The following is a 21,435-nucleotide window of genomic DNA, read 5'->3' as shown; positions in this document are numbered from 1 at the left end:
TGGTCTAATTAGTTATTAGAAATGTCAGATGCCAACATTTGAGTGCTAGTCTGTTTTAGATTTCTATCTGCATCTCATAAATCGCCAATTTCTTATAGTGACATATCGTAGCGCAATAATTAATCCCTTATCTCAAGCATCGGTTTTTTCCATCTTGCACCTAGGTGCATTGTACCTAGGTGCTGGATGGACGACACGTGGCTTCCACTTCAATTCCATTTCCTTTTATTTTTTTCAACCATTTAACTCAACCAAGGTTCAAAGTCGGGGCCCACACGGGAGTTTGGTTTGATTAATTCAAATTTTATACTGTATTTCGTTTTATTTTTAATATACAATACGTTTGTGGGACCCATTATTAGTAAAGCAAAGCTTTCAAGAGAAGTTTCTATTCCTCAAAAATATATGATTTCGCATTCAATATATTTTGAATTCAACAAGTGAGTCCCATTTTTGTTTGAATGTAAAGAAGTTTGAGGCAAAAATCTTCCGGCAACATTTTTTGGGTTGTAAGAGTGAATGCGATTTTGTTCGTCATTCTTAATCACACATCGGAGTCTGTGGCCGACATGTTTCGCATCCTTGCCGGAGACACCTTCGTCGGAGCTTTGGTTGTTTTTAAGCTTGCGGGAGCTGTGGTTGTGGTTATTCGAGCAAACGAAGGTTTAAGATTTTTAACGTTGTTGTTGTTCTTAACGTGTGTAATGTGTTCGTCATTTTTTCATCTATGTTTACAAAATTTGGGCGGCATTTTTAATCTATGCCCCGATGAAGGTTTATGATTTTGTGAGGTTGTGGTTGTTGTTAAAGCATTCAATATTTTTTGAATTTAGGAGGTGGGTCTCATTTTAGTTTGAATTCGACAAATATTGTGCGAAAAATTGAGATCGTCATTTTTTTGGTGGGAAGCTTGAAGGCGACTGTGTTCGTCATTTTTCATCAATCTTCACAAAGTTTGTCAGCGACTACTTTGGGATCCTTGTCGGAGACATCTTCCCGGCGTTTGAATGGTTAGAGTTGGGTCCGGCGTTGTTGACACGTGTTGTTTCCTCTCCCGGTGTTTCGGCCTTTCCAGTTCCGTGGGTTCCCCTTCCATTGCCGTTTCCCCTCCCGGCGTTGGCTCCGGCGTTTTGTAAGTCGTTTCGCCGTTCGTTATTTCTCTTTTTCATTCAATTTTATTTTCCCTTCACTTGGTGTAGTTAGATATTTATAGGTTTTTTAGTTGCAAAATGTTATAATATATTTTTTTGCTTCGATTCGGTTTAATTAGGCAAATTAATGGTGAATCGAGCTAGATCTATGGGTTTTTGTTTATTGATTACCTAGTATTCTAGTTATAACTCAATTGGTGATTGTCGAGGATGGTGGTGGGAAATGTTGAGGTGCCACCCAAGAGAAAACGTTCAGCAAGGTTGATCCTGCTAATAATGATGGTGGAGAGGATGACGAGAGGCCAGCACGTTGCCGGCGATTTTGTGCTTCATTTTTCATCAAACCTAGAAGTCCGGCACCGACAGCTTTGGCATCCTTGCCGGAGACATCTTCCCGGAGCTGTGGTTGTGGTTAAGCCCCGACGGAGCTTTTTTTGCTTGGAAGGTTGAATGCTACTGTGTTCGTCATTTTGCATCTATGTTTAAGAATTTTGTCACCGAATGCGTTGTCGACATCTCCCCGTAGACATTTGTTGTTTTTATTTATGAAAATCTTTGTATGTAATTCCTATAAACTGTATTGTAGAAATGGTTCTGCATGTCGTTGTTGCTCTTATGAAATGTGTCATGTAGTTAAATGCAATTAGGGTTTTTATTTTTGTGTGTCAATATATAATGAGATCCCTGAATTCGTCCATAATGGACATCAATACAATCTTTTCATCGTTACATGAATCTGTACAGAATTTGTTTGCACTTACAGGTAGAAAAATACACCAAAAAGCTGGTGTACAGCTTGCTAATGCTATGATCTTATTACCATACATATGAGTTATTGGTTACTTTTATTTATATTATTTTCGTTTTTCTTACTTTGGGGTAAGAGTCGAAGCCTTACTTTTATGAGATCCTAACCAATAAATTGAGTACAGATTATGTGTAGTCATATGGCAGGTCAACTAATAACAATGATAGTTTAGAAGTTTATCTATTTTTCTATGAGGTCATATTCATATATACTGAAGCGAAGTTAATTTTTGTTCTTGTTTTACCCTACGGGAAAGGTTATTTTATTTGTCCCTCATTGCTGATATTGCAGGATTGTATGAACTATTTTGAGATTTTACTATTTATTGGTCGAAGTAAAGTAACTGTATCTTTCTAAGTGCTAGAGAAACGCCGTGGACCGTAAAGATTGTTGCTAGACAGAGCAAGAGAGATCAAGTTCTTGCAGCTTTTGATGGAATGAGGAATGGTGTTTGAGACATAGATTCTTGGCTGCTGAAGCACTGAATCCATTGAAACAGAGATTCTCGTGAGGATCAAGGTTCCTCTCTATTTTCAGGAATGGTGTTTGAGATGGAGATTCTTGGCTGCTGAAGCACTAAATCCATTGAAACAGAGATTATCACTTATCACCAATGGTTGTATATATTATCTTAGGATTGTGATAGATTGTGCATTTATCACTAATAAAAATTGGCTTTATTTCAAGAAGAAAATTTACATTTGCTGCCTACTTCAGATTTTAAAGGCTCCTTGCTTGAATTGAACACAGTAAATGAGTAAAAGAAATAGGAAATAGGCTGTGAAAACAAATATACAGAAAGAGATGCACATATACATATAAACACCAAAGAATCAGATTCAAAAGGCGTAATCGTCTACCTGCATTTACACAGACTGATTCAATACTTCCAACACTGTTCCCATAAATGGAGGATTATATCACAAAGTAGCATCACTTTATATTATTTCAATCCAAAAGCATTTCAGATATCATACTTCCCATTAAGCAAAAGAGGGAACAAAATTGGATGAATAATACAACAATTACAAACAAAATTGTTGCATTAGAAAAACAAAAAAACAAACTCACAAACACTCCAAGAAACAAGTTTTAACTAAAATAACTAATATGCCATGACGTAGTTTGATAACGACAGGCAATAAGTTATTGCTCGATCCAAGTCCGCAAACTCCCATGACGTAGTTTGAACTTCCCCAAATTCCCCAAGTTATTGCTCGATCCAAGTCCGCAAACTCCCATAATATAAAGAGATTTTATGAAGGGGTCCACATGGTTTATACCACCATTGTTGGTTTTCAGCAGCCATAGCAGTAGACAGAGTTAATCTTCCATGCATTGTGTTGTTCGATAGAGGAGCAAGGGTTGTTCTTACACGAGATCTCTGTACAAAACATATGTTCAGGAAGCACACATGTTCTTTACAACAATAGATGACGATAAAATGCATTGGTATACAAAGCAATGATAAAAAGAAGGGACTAATAATGATCAAAATATGACAAGTTGGAACTGATTTCTTGTTGTCTATTGCCCTCTTAACGTCTGAAACTCATCAAGAGAATCCACACCAAACAAGTCTACAAGATCTGGAAACGAAGCAATATATCAGAGTGGGCTGGTCATTATCAGCACTGCAGATGCAATCATTATTGCAAAAACTAAAACTGTTACCTGGTCAAAAAAATTTAGACAAGTTAGATTTTTAAATTACAAAGATTCCAAAACGATTACCTATCATTGGAGAATTTTAACGGATAGTGGAAAGAAGAAAGTGGAAAATAATTAGTAATACTTTAACGGATAAACTAGAAATCATACTACATATCATCAATGACATAAAAATGTGATAGTTAAGTATGTGAAGTTGTTAATACATTATCATTATATCATGACTTTCAATCACGGACTGCTATGTGTTTGGCAACAGGTAAGAAGTATAACTAATTAGTCGGAGTTATTCGGAATAGAAAATGATTTCTAACAATGGAGAAATTGAAATTGTCTATTCCAAGTTGAAAATGATTTATTGTGTTCTCATAATAGCCAATGCCTTCAAAAACCTTAGCAGACTACTATCATAAATCACTAAACTTAGGGTGATCACTAAAAGCAATGACTTTGTTCAAGTTTGATGACAAAATGCAGATGGAATTCCCTAAAGAAGATCACATTCAGCACATGAGAAAGCAAAGAAAAGTCCAAGCTACCTATATCAGCAGTATATTCTGGAGTCAAAATCCTTTGATTATTTGCACCATTCAACTCGAGCCCTAACAGCTAAGAGCAATGCCAGATGTGATGAAGCTTGCGCGAATCATTTGCATTGTTGGATATATAAAGGTCAAATTTCATATCTTAGAAGATATAGGTCAAATTTCAGTAAAAATACTACAAAAATTTTAGACAAAATGTTATTCAACATTTTCATCGTTTTTGGATTTAAATAACATTTTGCAGCTCCATGAGTGGAGCGGAGCTTACCGACAAGATTTCAACAGGATCAACCTTACCGACAAGATTTCAACAGGATCAACAGAATCGCCGGCAACGTGCTGGCCTCTCGTCATCCTCTCCACCATCATTATCAGCAGGATCAACCTTGCTGAACGTTTTCTCTTGGGTGGCACCTCAACATTTCCCACCACCATCCTCGACAATCAACAATTGAGTTATAACTAGAATACTAGGTAATCAATAAACAAAAACCCATAGATCTAGCTCGATTCACCATTAATTTGCCTAATTAAACCGAATCGAAGCAAAAAAACATATTATAACATTTTGCAACTAAAAAACCTATAAATATCTAACTACACCAAGTGAAGGAAAAAATAAATTGAATGAAAAAGAGAAATAACGAACGGCGAAACGACTTACAAAACGCCGGAGCCAACGCCGGGAGGGGAAACGGCAATGGAAGGGGAACCCACGGAACTGGAAAGGCCGAAACACCGGGAGAGGAAACAACACGTGTCAACAACGCCGGACCCAACTCTAACCATTCAAACGCCGGGAAGATGTCTCCGACAAGGATCCCAAAGTAGTCGCTGACAAACTTTGTGAAGATTGATGAAAAATGACGAACACAGTCGCCTTCAAGCTTCCCACCAAAAAAATGACGATCTCAATTTTTCGCACAATATTTGTCGAATTCAAACTAAAATGAGACCCACCTCCTAAATTCAAAAAATATTGAATGCTTTAACAACAACCACAACCTCACAAAATCATAAACCTTCATCGGGACATAGATTAAAAATGCCGCCCAAATTTCGTAAACATAGATGAAAAAATGACGAACACATTACACACGTTAAGAACAACAACAACGTTAAAAATCTTAAACCTTCGTTTGCTCGAATAACCACAACCACAGCTCCCGCAAGCTTAAAAACAACCAAATCTCCGACGAAGGTGTCTCCGGCAAGGATGCGAAACCTGTCGGCCACGGACTCCGATGTGTGATTAAGAATGACGAACAAAATCGCATTCACTCTTACAACCCAAAAAATGTTGCCGGGAGATTTTTGCCTCAAACTTCTTTACATTCAAACAAAAATGGGACTCACTTGTTGAATTCAAAATATATTGAATGCGAAACCAGATATTTTTGAGGAATAGAAACTTCTCTTGAAAGCTTTGCTTTACTAATAATGGGTCCCACAAACGTATTGTATATTAAAAATAAAACGAAATACAGTATAAAATTTGAATTAATCAAACCTAACTCCCGTGTGGGCCCCGACTTTGAACCTTGGTTGAGTTAAATGGTTGAAAAAAATAAAAGGAAATGGAATTGAAGTGGAAGCCACGTGTCGTCCATCCAGCACCTAGGTACAATGCACCTAGGTGCAAGATGGAAAAAACCCTCAAGCATCTTTGTTTATAAGTTCAAATCTTACTAACACTTTATGAATTGAAATATTTTGTGCACGCTCACATCATAGAGATTGCGTACATCCAAATTAACAAATTCAAAAAATATATCCATAATCTCAAATAAACAAACATTTTTTGAAAAAGAAAATACTAGTATAAGTTTCTATGTCGGCTGCGCTTTAAACATTTTTTTGTGTATGATGGTATATCTATCCAATTGATCATTAGTAGAATCCAAACCCCTGGCTTTTCAGCCATAAGAATACCGTTATTCTTCCAAATAATTAAGCCAACCAATTTTCTTATTTGAGTTGGCCGCCTACGAATTCTTTGTTAGACAGTTGTAGTTCGAAGTGGTTCACTTGGAAAATTGTTGCTTTCATTACACAAATAAAAATTATTTAATTAACAAAAAAGGAATAAGATAATGTTGTTAAAACGTATTGATGTTTGGGCAAAATCTTGAAGCTTTGTTCATGGAAGTTTTTTATTCACAAAGTTGCAATAACTTTGTCTAGTAGTACTGATGCTCGCGTGAATTCTCTTTTTTTGACTTTGTTGAATTATTGGAGTCTGTATCAGCAGCTTCCATCTTTTCATCTTTAGGTACAAATATTTCTAGAATTTTTGCTTCAATTTGTATATCCTAATTTTTGTTTTCTTCCCATTAAATATTAACTATTACTATACGTGGGTAGATATTGTGGCAGTAGCCCCTTCACAATCCATACAAAAATGTAACAATGAGTGGGATTTCAATGGAAATCGCACTCAAACCCATAGATTTGTGGATATAATGGTTACAACTCTCGTGTCCAATATTTTCAATGACTTTTACCCTTTATTTGGTTCTAGATTTTTCAGAGAAAAGGGTTTGTTGTTTGTGTATATTAAGAAAAAAAATACTAATGTACTTAGTTCGTCAATCCCCTTTAGAAATCTTTCATTTATCGATTTTGTACTATTTTTGTAGCTTACGAGTTTATAACTCTCTAGCACGTCATAAACGAACAGTCAATATTAATTTGAACCTATATGGGAGAATATGTAACTATTGAAATATATCAGACTAGCATTTGCACCCCTAGTATAGGGGTAATACACGTGAAACATTTTTTTATTTCTAGATTTATATATATTGATACCAAATTAATTATCATATTTATAGATAAATATATTTGCTTTAAAATACATCAAAGTTAAAGCTTTATCATGATCTTTAATTTGATATGCATAATTTCATAGTTTCAGAAAGAAATAAAACAAAAAAAATTACAATCTATAAATAAATCTTCAATTTATTATAACTATAAAATTGCCACTCAATTTTGAAATCAAATTGAAGTTGGTTTCAAATTTGAAATGAATGAGTCGATGGACTTAAAAGGCGAAAGTGAAATATAATAGGGCAAATTAAATGATTTTGGCCCTTGGAGGAGGTGGGGAGTCGACGACTTATAGTGTTACACAGGTCAAATTTAATCTGATTCTATTCTTACAAGTGGGAAAGAAGCATATAATTTGAAAACAGCATAGCTAGGTAGAGAGGAATGGTGAAGACGACGAAGTTGATAGGTGAAGGCGTAGGCATATTTTCAATGGTGTGGGTAGTTTTGGCCTCAGCTTCACTCATGTCTTTGATTATATGGAAATGTGCACAAGGTGCTCAACACAAAGAAGCCGACTCCACCGATGTTTACGGAGGAAGCGGTTGCGCCGCCGCCTGCGGTGCTGCTTGCGGTGCATGATTCAATCATAAATTATATATATTCAAGGTTTAGTTTAATTTGTTTAAGTTTCGTATCATCAAACAAACTTACGTCCATGCTAATCATATGTACATTTTCTTCCCTGTAACACTGCATGTTCAATGTTTCCATTTCTCAAATTCATATTTCATGTTGTTGATTTTTTTCGTTAAGTTCGCAAATTCAAAACCATAAATACCACACAATTTTATTTAGATATACATATTGGAAAGAGGGTTGCTTACCGATCAAACTACATTTTACTTGAAAATTTGACAACAATGCAAAATTCTATATACTAATGTATTCAAAAAATTTATCGGAATTTATTTTCACCTATATTTAAACCCAAATGTTATATTCATCTATTAAAATAATGTGTCCACTGTAAATCTTCTCATCAGACAATTAAGAATAGAAAAAAAATAAAAAAAAAAGTTATTCATTTCACCGTTTTCTCTAGTCACTGCAGACTGGTCTACATTGTCCAAGTTTTGTATAAATTGTCATTTTTCTTTTTCTTCTGCATAAAATGAGGCATATATATTTCACTCACCATGTTTTTGGGTTATCCCCAAAATAACTTTCTATCCATTTTGGGACACTATTAACCATTAATAATATTCAAGTTATTCTTATTTTTCACCACTTTTGATACTAATTATAATATTTTTTCATCGCTTCCAATACATCCAACAATAACACACTTTTCCCCAAAATTCATCTCAGCTAAAAACTTATAGTATATTATAATATCCCACATACACCTTTATATTTAAAAAAGAGGTCTAAACATTTTGCAATTAAAAAAAAAACAAACTCTAAAGTATTTCAACCATTTCATAACTATAACATTCATAATATTAGTTAAATTTAGTTTTTGACTACTAGTATTAAATTGACATGCAATCAATTTGCAATGATATAAAACACGCGAACAAGTAAGCTAATAAACACTGGATAATTCCTTAGCTGTTGCTTGAAAAACTTGAATAAGTTCGATTATAAAAAATTCAACTAATAAATCCTTAAATTCAAAAGTATTGTAACATTTCATAAGTAGAATTCCACCTAATGCACACATCAATGTTAAAGCATTTACTACGTCTAGTGTTTGCCTTGCAAAATTTAGCCATATTCTCTGCAATTTTTGTTTATCACACATCGATTCTACAACTTTTCTAATTGGCTTAATTGAGTTATCTAATACTCTTAATTAATGCATCTTGAACACATAAATTATAATTATAATAATATAACAAATACATTGAGTATGAAAATGTTTTTCTTCTACTTCTAAAGTAGGATTACATGCTAAAATTAAAGACGATCGTATTAGTACTATCATTATCAAGCTTATTGAAAATATTTTTTGGGTCAACTTAAACTGTTATAAAATTTGAAAGTATATATAATAATTAAGAGCAACATTTCAGTAGTATGTGGGCATTTAAACTTCTTAAAACATAGAACACATTAGTTCAAATTTCAAGTTTGATCATCCCAGTGAACTGTTATACCCATATATAAATTTCTTTGCCAAGCAAAAGTTCAAATATCACAATAAATAGAAACTCTATATGAAAATATTGACAACATAGTTCGCAATTTTATTTTATATCTCTTAGCTAATTTAACAATAGTCCTGTTGGGTATCTTCGCCTTGCCGGGATTACTCCTCTTGTTTCCCGAACCTCCGGTCCTTCTCACTCGACACTCTAGTGCCAAGATCCACTTCACGTTCCTTCTTCTTCGTCGTCTTCACTCCTCTGTACCTGTACCTGTAGAACACCAAGAAATCAACAAGTAAAATGATACAAAGTGAAGAAAACAAAAGGAGACAGAAAAGCAGGAAAGAGCAGAAATGATCGAAGTGGGAAAATGTGTCCTCGGGACACTTTGGCTCAGATTTTCCCACGGTAGACTCGGCTTCTTCCGGCAGCGTTAATGATCAAGGCTTCAAGGGAACAGGGAGATCTAATCGGCACTCAAATCTCAGTTGAACAGCAACCAACAGCAGGAATCCTAAGGACAGGAATTCCTATGGCTTTGCAATCAACCAGAGTATCACCAATCAGGAATCCGGTGGGCAGGAATCCGGTAATAACTCTCACAGCAACAAGGAAGGCCTAGTTCACACACAGGAGAGAAATCTTAGAAGGTGTAGCAGAGCCTTCTCAAGAAAAATGCCTGAAGACCTTCTTGTTGCTGTGAAGAATTAAGGCCAGATTTAAAAAGGGTGGGAGGCATTGGGAAGGGGGTGGAGAATTGAAGACGGAAGGAGAACCGAGGAGTCGGGCGGCGGAGGGAATTGGAAGGGCGCAGATGGGAGAGAGATTTCAGCGGCGCACGGGAGTGATGAAATGGGGGGGCTGATTTGGACTTAGGGTATAAAGGGGATGGGCTTGGGCTTGGGCTTGGGGGGGGTTAATGAAATTGGGCCAACACTCCACATTCCACCTTTGGCACAATGATCATTAAGTCACCAGGGAAGAGCCAGCCTTTGATTCGAGCTTTATCATCACAGCCATTTTTACTATCATCCTATCACAAAGACAAGATAATAGAGGGTGAGAAAAATATTATACATATTTAACTCAATCTCAACAACAGAGACCAACCCAAGGGAAATCACCATTTCTCAAACCCAAAGGGTTATCATTGAAGACACACAGACACACACACACATGCACTCAAGCAACATCACACAAGACACACACAGAAGGGACAAACAGACCATAGCAGACAACAAAGAAAAACAAAGCATAACAAGGCAGTCACACACACACAGGACAAGGAGACATAAACGAAAAAACTCACACTGGACAGCAGTAGGTACACAGACCAGAACACAGCATTCAGCTCAAGGACAACAAACATCATGCAGAAAAAGAAGTAACACAGACAAAGAGGAGACAAGCAGCCACAGAGGCTGAACTTGTCACACAAAGACACAAAAGAAAAGTTAACCAGGACCAATATTCAAAGTTTCCAAGCAAGATTCCAGCTTTGCAACTGGAAGGCACTTGGTGCCCATATCTGCTGGATTGAATTCAGAGGGAATCTTATCAAGCAAAACATCTCCTTTTTCAACTACATCCCTAATGAAGTGATATTTAACAGCAATATGCTTAGTTCTATCATGGAACACAGGGTTTTTGCATAGTTGAATGGCAGATTGACTATCAGAGAAAACAATGGGTTTATCATCAATGTATCTAATTTCAGACAGCAATCCATCAAGCCAAAGAGCTTCTTTCACAGCCTCAGTTGCAGCAATATACTCAGATTCAGTAGTAGACAAGGCAACAACGTTTTGCAATTGAGATTTCCAACTGATGCAGGCATTACACAAAGTGAATACATAAGAAGTAGATGACTTCCTACTATCTATATCATTTGCATAGTTAGAATCAACATATCCAACACATTTAATGCCATCTTGAGCCTTAGCAAAATTCAGACCATAATGCATAGTAGACTTCAAGTATCTGAGCAACCATTTCAAAGCTTCCCAATGAGAAGCACCAGGATTTGCCATATATCTACTTAAACAAGAAACAGCATAAGCAATATCAGGCCTAGTACTAATCATCAAGTACATGACAGAGCCTATAGCATTAGCATATGGAATGTTTCTCATTTCTTCAAGTTCAAGATCAGTTTTAGGACATTGCTTTTTACTTAGTTCAAAATGAGAACCAAGAGGCACAGTTACAGATCTGCAATTTTCCATATTGAATTTCAAAAGAACTTGTTTCACATAATCACTTTGATGCAACAACAGGGTGGATTTCTCCCTATCTCTTTCTATGCTCATGCCCAAAATTTTCTTGGCATCACCAAGATTTTTCATGTCAAAGTTTTCACACAACTTTTTCTGCACATTTTCAATGGTTTGCAGACAAGGGCCAAGTAAAAGCATGTCATCCACATATAATAACAGAAACACAGGAGGTTCAGAATTTGAGTAATACAAGCAATGATCATATTGACTTCTAGAAAAGTTCAAGTTCTGCATGCATTGGTCAAATTTGAGATTCCATTGTCTTGGAGACTGTTTAAGACCATATAGGGACTTTTTCAGCAAACACACATGATCAGGAAACTCCTTACTCACAAATCCCTCAGGTTGTTTCATATAAATGTCATTCTCAAGGTCACCATGAAGAAAAGCAGTAGTAACATCCATTTGTTTCAATTCCCAGTTAAAATGAGCACATAAAGCAAGCATAATGCGCACAGTGGTGAACTTAACAACAGGAGCAAATATTTCATTATAGTCAATGCCTTCTTTTTGAGTGAAACCTTTAGCTACAAGTCTAGCCTTGTACCTAACATGATCCACCTCATTTTTAATCTTGAATAACCATTTACACTCAACAACAGAACAGTCCTCAGGTTTCTTGACTAAAATCCAAGTTTCATTATCATGCAGAGACTTCATTTCAGAATTCATAGCAGTCAGCCACTTATCAGAATCAGCAGAATTAACAGCATCAGAATAATTGCAGGGTTCAGAGTAATCCACATTGTTGAACACATTGAATGCATACATAGACAAGTTATAATCATCAAACCGAGCAGGAGGTCTGATGTTCCTCCTTTCTCTGTCCCTAGCAAGTTGATAGTCATTCAAAGGAGTATTATCAGGAGGTGCTGAGTTGGTGGGATCAATGTTGAGTTCCGGGTTGGGAGTGGGGTTAGTTTCAGTATGCTCAGTCATGGTAGGAGGATCATAAGGCAGAGGATCCACCTCAGGAGGATCCATGGGTGGGGTGAACATAAACTCATACCTGTTGAAGTCATAGACATGCATTTTCTCCACCTCACTTGGAGTAGCAGAGTGTGAGGGTTCAGATAAACAAGGGAAGTTAAACTCATTGAAGGACACATCTCTGCTCACACAAGTTTTGAATCCAGGAACTGACCTATCCCACAACCTATAGCCTTTTACCCCTTCAGGATAACCAAGGAATATGCATTTCTTAGCCCTAGGTTCTAGTTTCCCAACATTTTGGTGAACATAGGCAGCACACCCAAACACTCTCAAATGTTTCAAACAAACAGGTTTATCATAAAACACAGATTCTGGTAGTTTGCCAAGTAGGGGAACAGAAGGAGATCTGTTGATCAAATACACAGCAGTCATGAGGGCCTCCCCCCAAAAATGTTTAGACAAACCAGATGCAACAAGCATGCTCCTAACTCTCTCAAGGAGAGTTCTATTAATCCTTTCAACCACTCCATTTTGCTGTGGAGTGTAAGGGACAAACTTATGCCTCATGATACCAGACTCAGTGCACCAATTATCCATAGCATGATTACAGAATTCAAGACCATTATCAGTTCTAAGACATTTAATCCGTTTTCCAGTTTGATTTTGAATCTGCGCAGCCCACTTTGACAATTTTTCAAACACATCAGATTTGTTTTTCATTAAAAAGACCCAAGTTTTCCTTGAAAAATCATCAATTACAGATAGAAAATACATGTTTCCACCATGAGTCGGCACTTTAGCAGGTCCCCAAACATCAGCATGTAGATATTCAAGTATCTCAGTGCTAACATGCTTCCTAGGATAAGGAACAGAAGCTGGAAAAGCAGACTTATGGTGTTTTCCCATCACACATGGTTCACAGAAAGGAATTTCAGAGATCTTATCATTGCCAAACACACCAGATTTTTTCAAAATTTTCATGCCTTTGTTACTCATGTGCCCTAATCTAGCATGCCAGAGTGCAGATTTGTCCTCATGGACCACATTAGCAACAGGTAAAGGAACTGACTCAGCACTTACAGCATACAAATCTCCCTTTCTTGGAGCAGTAAAGTAAAGCATAGAATCTTTTTCAAATTGAAATCTCAAGTAGTTCACAGATCCATTTAGCATTTTGTCAGCAATTTTAGACACTGAAAGCAGGCTGAATTTTAAGTTTGGTACAAATCTAACATCATTCAAAGTAAGGAGACTCATATTTTCAAATTTCAGACAGACATCACCTTTTCCCAAGATATCACAACTCTGACCATCAGCCAAAGAAACATGCCCAGACTTGACCAACTGAAGGTTTTGAAACATATGCTCAAATGGGGTCACATGAAAAGTACAACCAGAGTCAATCAGCCACTCATTTGAACTTACAGATTTAGACACAGCATTTGAGTAATTTATAAACTGAAAATCATAGTCATGTACCATATGGACACCATCTTCTTCAAACACATTGTTTGCATGCTGTTTAGGCTCATTAGGAACAAAGTTCTTATTCTTTTTAGGCAACCTGCACCTATTTATGAAATGCCCTGGTTTTCCACAATTCCAACACACTTTCCTAGGTTTCTGATCAGGATTTTGATTTCTATTTTGATTTTGATTATGATCAAACCTATTGTCTTCCCTCTGTTCAGTTGGAGCAGCAATTTTATGATGATCAGACTTCTGGCCCTTTGAAAAATGATGATGAGGGTTTCTTTGATTATCCTTATTCACATACATAACCTCACCCTGAAGAGACTTGGGTTTTTGCAGTTTAAGTTCATTTTCCTTGGTCTTAAGACCATTGATAATCATCTCACATGAAACCTTAGACCCACCATATTTTAAAGCTGATTTTACTTCAGAAAAAGACTCAGGAATAGAACTTAACAAAATCTGAGGGGCATACTTCTCAATATTGTCATCACCAGCAATTTTCAAATCATGCAACAGTTTGTGAAAATCATCAAGATTTGAATCAACATCCTTTGAAGGATCCATTTGAAAATTCATAAATTGATTTTGTAAGGTCCATGCAGATTCTTCAGATGAAGTGGAGTAAATAGAGTTCAAATCATCCCATAAATCTTTAGCACATAAATGATGAGACACTTTCCTAACCACAGAACTGCTCAGATTTAACAAAATGGTAGCCCTAGCATTATCATTCATATCATGCAGCTTTTCATCAGTCACAGACTTGTCAATTTTAGATAATAGAGCTTTATTAACCTTTTCCTTGACTAAAATGCACTCTATTTTGGTTTTCCAATCTTGAAAATCATCTCGGCCATTGAATGGCACCAAATGCATGTTGTTCATGGTGAATGCAGATGCAGCACTTAAGCAAACACACTTTTCACAGAAAACCACAACAACCACACCAGAGCAGAGTAACAGAGTAACAGGTCAGTCAGACCACAGATCAAGTAACACCACAACAAAAGGTCACTAGGACCTCAAGGAAGGAAACTTCTGGAGTTCAGGAGCAGGGAAGAGCCCAGATCTCAGCACAGATTGATCTGTGGAGCAAGGTTTCACACTGGTCCCTCCAAGGAGTTCCAAGAGGATTATCTGAGTCCAGAAAACGGTAAAACTCTCAATCCAAGAGAGATTTTACAGAACAAAGCAGAAACACCAGAGAGAGCAAAACAACAGCGGAAACAGTAAGGAATCAAATCACATACAGCCTATCTAGATAGCCTCCTTTCTCCCTTGATTTCCAGGGTACTCGCACGAGGAGACTCCTTTAAAGGAGAATCCAGACGAACTGGACCAAATGCAAGGGAGAATCTCACTTGGCTTTGAAATGCCAGGGGTATATCGAGATGACAAGGCAACACGCGGAAGCAAAAAGGGTAATAGGATCGCAAGATACCAGAAAAAAACAGGTAAAAGAACAAAAACAGCAGGCAACCCAATCCTAATGACTAGGAGTTTTAGTGATTAAGCCAATTTACCAGAGCCGACTTCCCAGGTAGGGGAAGAGTCGGTCTTACCAAAAACCTTGCTCGTCGGGAGCGAGTCGGCGCAGCCAAAGGGCGGCGGGGTGAGAGGGATGTGTTCGGGGGGAGCCCCGGCAAGGTCCCCGTGGCTCTGATACCACTGTTGGGTATCTTCGCCTTGCCGGGATTACTCCTCTTGTTTCCCGAACCTCCGGTCCTTCTCACTCGACACTCTAGTGCCAAGATCCACTTCACGTTCCTTCTTCTTCGTCGTCTTCACTCCTCTGTACCTGTACCTGTAGAACACCAAGAAATCAACAAGTAAAATGATACAAAGTGAAGAAAACAAAAGGAGATAGAAAAGCAGGAAAGAGCAGAAATGATCGAAGTGGGAAAATGTGTCCTCGGGACACTTTGGCTCAGATTTTCCCACGGTAGACTCGGCTTCTTCCGGCAGCGTTAATGATCAAGGCTTCAAGGGAACAGGGAGATCTAATCGGCACTCAAATCTCAGTTGAACAGCAACCAACAGCAGGAATCCTAAGGACAGGAATTCCTATGGCTTTGCAATCAACCAGAGTATCACCAATCAGGAATCCGGTGGGCAGGAATCCGGTAATAACTCTCACAGCAACAAGGAAGGCCTAGTTCACACACAGGAGAGAAATCTTAGAAGGTGTAGCAGAGCCTTCTCAAGAAAAATGCCTGAAGACCTTCTTGTTGCTGTGAAGAATTAAGGCCAGATTTAAAAAGGGTGGGAGGCATCGGGAAGGGGGTGGAGAATTGAAGACGGAAGGAGAACCGAGGAGTCGGGCGGCGGAGGGAATTGGAAGGGCGCAGATGGGAGAGAGATTTCAGCGGCGCACGGGAGTGATGAAATGGGGGGGCTGATTTGGACTTAGGGTATAAAGGGGATGGGCTTGGGCTTGGGCTTGGGGGGGGTTAATGAAATTGGGCCAACACTCCACAAGTCCTAGTCGTGGTTGCACATGAAACGGCCCTTTGTGTGTGTTCCTCGCTCATATCACCATCATCATCTCGGATTGAGCACGATTCAGCAGACGCTGATGCCAGAGGCATCCACCGTCCTAGCCCAATCCATCGCGGAGGCGCGCCGCCGCAACCACGGGCAGACGACGCCGTGCACGTGGCAGCCGCGCTACTGTCGTCGCCGTCGGGGTACCTCCGATAGGTGTGCATCCTGTCCCACTCGAACTCGAGCCACCCACTGCAGTGCCACGCCCTCAAGCTCTGCTTCAGCGTCGCCCTCGAGCGTCTCCCCGAGGCGCAGAAGGCGGCGGCGGAGCCGCCGGTCTCCAACGCGCTGATGGCGGCGCTGAAGTGCGCCCAGGCCCACCAGCGGCGCGGCTGCCCCTAGCAGCAGCAGCAACCCCTCCTCGCCGTGAAGGTCGAGCTCGATCAGCTCATCGTCTCCATCCTCGACGACCCCAGCGTCAGCCGCATCATGAGGGAGGCCAGCTTCTCCAACCCCGCCGTCAAATCCGCCATTGAAAACTCCTTGAACACCTCTGCCGCCTCCCTTAACTACACATCCACCTTGTTTGCTAATTCGCCTCTGTTGTCTCACAATCAAAATGCGTATTTGAATCCTCGCCTGCAGCCGCCACTGCCAGCAACGGAGATGAACAAGGTGGTGGAGATCATGCAGAGAAGCAAGAAAAAAACCCAATTCTCGTCGGAGATTCGGAGCCGGCGGCGGTGGTGAGGGACACCGTCTATTTCCAAAAAAAAAATTACAAAGAAAACGGCGTTTAAACAGCCGTTTAACGGAGGGGTTTAAGTGCACTCTTCTTTCGAAAGTTCATGGAGGTCAACGCGCCTTGACCGATCCTGGGGGGGGGAGTATAAGCTATAGGGGTGTTTAGTTCATGGGCTAATGTACATTTGCCCTTAGTAAAATATGAGATCCTTACTCCACTTTAATTATTTTAACAGTCACATAAAAGATGAGACCCTTATTCCACTCACAATACACACAATTAGGGGTGAAAATTCGGGTCGGGACGGGTACCCTACTCGAAAATAAGCTAAAAGTAGCACTCGTACCTGTACCGTCTTATAAAATCAAGTACCCTAATACCCGGGTGCGGATACCCGGTCCGGGTATTCGGGTACCCAATTATCTGATCTAGTTATAAAAATTAATGTTTCATTATAAGTCGTAATTTCTATAGCCCTTTAATTAAAAGGATAAATTAAATGAATTGGTGGACATTTCAATATTTCAAAATTGATATTTTTTTAATTTGCTGATGAGTTTCTTTTATTCCAAATAATTTTTATTTTATTGATTATGATTCATGAAGGATGAAATTTACAAAACGAAAAATAAAAAATAAACAATAAGTATGAGACATTTGTCACAGAAAAGCAATATACAATATCACAAAAATCAACGGTTGCATACTACTTTATTCAAATTGAGATAGTATTTATGATTTTTAAGTAATACTATATAAAATCCTAAATATATAACCATGAAAAAATGCCAGTAATCGGGTATACCTGTTACTCGGAAAATAGTAGCCTTATCTATCTAGTACCGCTCCGTACCCATAAAATATTAGATATTGGGTACCCAATAACCGATCTATTATCGGGTCGGGTTCGACAATCTGAATTTTCACCCGTACACACAATCATTTTATTAAAATTCGTATCACTCTCAATTGGATACTAAAATTTGAAACGAAATGAGACTATCTTCTAAACACATGTCAACAAATTGAAAAATAAGTGATTCGATATCAATAAATTTAGTCATTACTTCTTTAGCAACAATAACATTATATTTAAGCAAAGAAACTTCGAACGTACTTGATTTTTGTTAGGTTTCAAATTAATTTGAGTTTTTTTACCTCTATTTCTCGATGGAGCACGACGTTCCGCCATTTCCATCCACATCAATGTGATAAGTCATTGTTGAGCATCCATTCGTAGTCCATTTTTTCAATTTATTGTTGATCGAGCATACTTCAGAATATTATCGTCAATTTAAAATAAATAAATAAATAAATAATTGGAGATCTTTTTATACATTAATATCATGATTTATACGAGGCCATCGTGGTCTCCCTCTAATGATTGGATTGACATTGAAATCAAGAGTCTGACCTTTGTCATTACAACAACAATCGGAAGAAATCATTTGAAATGAAAAGAATAGTTTATAGAAAATTAGAAATAGAACTATAACAAGAGTAAAAAAAAAAACTAAAACAAGAGCAAATAGAACATAAGAAATTGCTAAAAATGCTGAGAGGGTAAGAAAATGTGTGAAAATGGAGGAAGTGTTGAAAGTAGAGAGAAAAGTAGAAGAAGAGAGAATAGCGTAGAGAGCGTAGAGAGAATAAATCTGCAGGAGTGTATTATTATGAGGACTAAATGCCTCTATTTATAGGGAATACAAAACTAGGGTTAGGGTTTAGGTTAAGTCATTTAATAGGGAAATATATATTTTATATATATTTACAACACTCCCCCTTAAATGACTAACCCTAAAAATATGCTGCCTCATTAAAACCTTGCTAGGAAAAATTCAATGTGACAAAAACCTAGTCTAAGGAAAAAGAGTACAGCTGCTCCCCCTGAAAATGATCATTGTATATCTTTGACTCGATGCATGCCGATCTTGTGTATTAGCTTTTTCAAAGTCAATGTTGGTAATGTCTTTGTGCATAAGTCCACCAATTTATCGCTTGATCGAATCTTCATGTATCCTTTGAGTTGTGTGCAATTTGACTTCAAATAAACTCCTCATTTGATGTTAGAGTCTAGATGTTCATGCCTTGTTAAAAACCTCTCCGTAAAAACCCTATGAGAAAAATTCGGTAGAGGAAAAAAGTACAAGACGTATATTTACTCATATATTACACTAGTTGCCTCGTTAAAAACCTTAACTAAGAAAACCTTGTAGGAAAAAACTTAGTAAAGGAAAAAGAGTACAAACATTTGGAATGTGTTCAATATAGTTTTCGAAATTAAACATCAACATCATCCACCAATTTTGAATTTCGATTTCTTTCATAACATAGACCAATTGTAATTTGCTTTGAATATAACCAATAATATGGTTAATATCATTTAAAATTCTCCTTCTTAGAGAAACATTAAAACTTGCTAGCAAGTCAACTTCGAATTGTATATCATGCATGATACAAGTAGTGCTTCAATAGCACACAAGTAAGGAACTTTGGGTCCTAAATAATTTCGTTATTTTCTTTTGGTCTAGGTGAGTCTTTATCAACTTCAAGTGATAGAATAATCATTTGATAGCTAAAAGGATGTGTTATTATTCAAAATTTTCTTTGGGTAGGTCGACTAATACATATAAAATATAGTCGATTGGTTTGAAATACTCCAATGGGGTGATTCTCGATCTTCGGGTCGAGACAGTACTTAATTTTAACTAAGTCTTTCTATTGAAACTTCACCGCCAGACATTAGTTCACTTTTGAGTATTCATAAATGTTCTTTCTTCGGGAAGAACTTCCTTAGTTGGTTATGGACTTTCACATATATATTTATGTTTAATGGCCTATATAATAATATAACCATAACGTCCATAAATTTGATATCTATGTCAATGATTACTGCCATAAATGTTATATGAATAACGAAACATAATGCCACGTATAACATGAGAATATATTTGATTGATTTTGGGTTTCTCAAACCCTTGAGCTACTAATCTCGCTTAACATCTTATTATTTTCATTTAGCGAGTTAGGCTCTGCCTCATTGTTTATTTCTATATTTTTCAGCGCTTCTGGCACTCTAATATCATTTGTTTTGGATCCAAATAATCTTCAAATTGAACTAACAATTTATTGAGGCAAAAAGTGTTGTCGACAACTATCATTTTTCTTTTATACGATTCTCACGTATTCCCAAAGTTCATGGCAACTTTAGTAAAACTAAATTTTCACAATTTCCCATAATATTTGGTCTAGTTGTTTCGTAATCCCAATATTACGATAATTTAGTGCACGTGCAAAATGTATTGGGATTATCTTCTTCAGGACGATCCTCTTCATGAGGTTTCAGAATGATTTGAGTTCTTTATTTGATTTTGTAATCCGCGGATATTTTATCTTGGGCACCAATAGGTAGTTTACGCTTCTGGCGTCAATAAGAATTGAATCAATTTCGTCCTTCGTGGACTTCAATTATTTGTGGCGCAATATGACATATATAATATACTCATTTGGCAGTCAATAATAATTTGTTGAACTTCTAGTTCATAATGCGTGAATATAACATAATTAATCCAACGAGAAATTTACGGCATTGTACAATTCATCATTCATATCTCCCCCTAATGCCGAAAATGGTTTTAAGTTGGATAAGTGCATTTGAATGGTGATAAAATAATTTAGTAGATGGGAAATCCTCTTCAGGAGGTATTTTAATCACGCACTAATTGTAATGTAGACAACTCAAATACTCAAGTCTTGAGTTATTTTAAAATCTTTTGGGTATATGAATTTGAAATTCATCACGACATGATATTGAATTAAATAATAAATCATGTGTAATTATTCTATACTCATGGAAAAATCAATGAAGCTCTTCCGGAGCCCTTACAAAAATGTTATCAATTTTTAATTGTATAACCAATATTCTCAATAATAGTTCAAAAACAATTGAATTGAGAAGATCAATTGCTCTTCAAGAGCTTGTAATATTTAAATTATGTGTATATGTTGTTTTTCATCAAGAATAAACATATATCACCTAAAATCTAATTGTTCTTCAAGAACATGTAATATTCTTTAGGAATATTAATTGTGCTACTTCGGGAGCATCAATATTAATTCAATATAAAGTAAAGCAATTTAATAATAAATTAAATACTAAATAATAAGGAAATACCAAAATAAAGCTTAAAATAAAAATTCAATCTCAATATTTTAATATTCTTTCGGAATATTAACTTTATTTCATGTGTTCATCGGGAACACATTATATTTCATATTTAATATGAAGAGATATCGTTGTATTTTTATCAAGAAAATCAACGATTTATATTTAATAATCTTCAAGATTATTCAGAATCATAAATTCATTCCATAATGATGAATTATTTAAATAAAACAATCATTCGAGGATTGTACTAATA

General features: G+C 36.9%; 1 long non-coding RNA gene across 1 annotated transcript; it reads right to left on the bottom strand.

The window, feature by feature from the left end:
- Nucleotides 1–3,314: 3,314 nt before the first annotated feature.
- LOC131020252 (uncharacterized) lies at nt 3,315–5,824 on the bottom strand. Its single transcript, XR_009100642.1, has 2 exons — nt 5,309–5,824; nt 3,315–5,138 (listed from the first exon to the last, which is right to left on the bottom strand). It is a non-coding gene; the product is annotated as an uncharacterized LOC131020252 (long non-coding RNA).
- Between the last annotated feature and the right edge of the window lie 15,611 nt (nt 5,825–21,435).

The sequence above is a fragment of the Salvia miltiorrhiza genome, chromosome 4, assembly GCF_028751815.1.
Source record: "Salvia miltiorrhiza cultivar Shanhuang (shh) chromosome 4, IMPLAD_Smil_shh, whole genome shotgun sequence".
Lineage (NCBI taxonomy): Eukaryota > Viridiplantae > Streptophyta > Magnoliopsida > Lamiales > Lamiaceae > Salvia > Salvia miltiorrhiza.
This window is presented reverse-complemented; position numbering and strand designations above follow the sequence as displayed.